A 1,223-nucleotide genomic window follows, 5' to 3' on the forward strand; every position below is an offset into this window, starting at 1 on the left:
TAGATATATATATTATCTTTAAAACATTCTATTTACATGAGTTATTGTTATGGTGATGGATCATGATTTGTTTTATGAGTGAATTCCCAAGATGTATTCACGAATTTCAAAGAGTTATTACAGCTGGCTATTTCGCAAGTCGGATAAATAATGGTCTACCGCGTAACACTTGCAATAACATTTTATAGTTTATAATATCATAAGGCCAACTGACCTTTGCTGACGAAATTTTTCTGGACCAAAAAAGATGAAGTGACCAGTGGTCAAATATCCTCACTCTAGCCTAGAGTCTCAGATGAAAACGAAATTTAGAGTCACATCAGAATGTGGAACGAAAATAAGCAACACTAATTACAGGTATTATCCGTATGTCTCCCTCCGCGGAATAAATCCCCAAACAAAGCAATGGTGTAAACATAGGCAAAGCAAGTAGCCTAGAAAACATACGATTCAACTGGTCAAAGGTTAAGAGACTACATTTTGGGTTCTTTTCTTGTTTTAAACGACAAAATTAAAAGGGAATGTTAGACTTGGTATGGATACCAAAGCAGAATGTTAACAACATATCACACCCAAGACCGAGGACAACCGCTGATCCCATTTAATTTGGTGCTCAAGTTATTCATAATAATTTTTCTCCATAATTCTATTTGGTCAGTAAAACCTAATCTTCTATTACTCAACCCCAAATGTGTCTAGATCTAGATCTATCCCTAACTCTGTCCTTGCCACACAAAAAGTTAAGTTGCGCCAGAGAGTTTAAAAGTAGTTACCCACTGCAGCATCAGTTGCCAAGGGAAACAATGGCGCCGGCTGAAGGATGCTCATTATCGATCGCCTGTGAAAAGTGGGCGGAGCTACCGTCGAAACTACGTTGTGCAAGCATTGTCTCATTGGGTGACCTCAAAAACGTCACCAAGGTCACCTATAAATAGGACCATCGTATACAAAAATCGAAACATGTGCGTGTGTGTTTTCCTTTTTTTCTTTCTGTATTTTCATTTTTCTCTTACTTCATGAAACTGAACACGTCTTTGCTATTTAAGATTGTGCCGTCAGAATAGAGATGACTTTTAATTTGATACTGAACATCTCCCCAACCCCCACTCCCCAACATGCCCTACCAATCCGTCAAACCCCACCCCGCCTTCAACCTCCACCCTCCCAACCAACCCTAAACTCTAAACCCTAACCATCCCCTAATCCCTCCAACCCCTTCCCTC

Source organism: Aplysia californica, unplaced genomic scaffold (genome assembly GCF_000002075.1).
Source record: "Aplysia californica isolate F4 #8 unplaced genomic scaffold, AplCal3.0 scaffold00770, whole genome shotgun sequence".
Lineage (NCBI taxonomy): Eukaryota > Metazoa > Mollusca > Gastropoda > Aplysiida > Aplysiidae > Aplysia > Aplysia californica.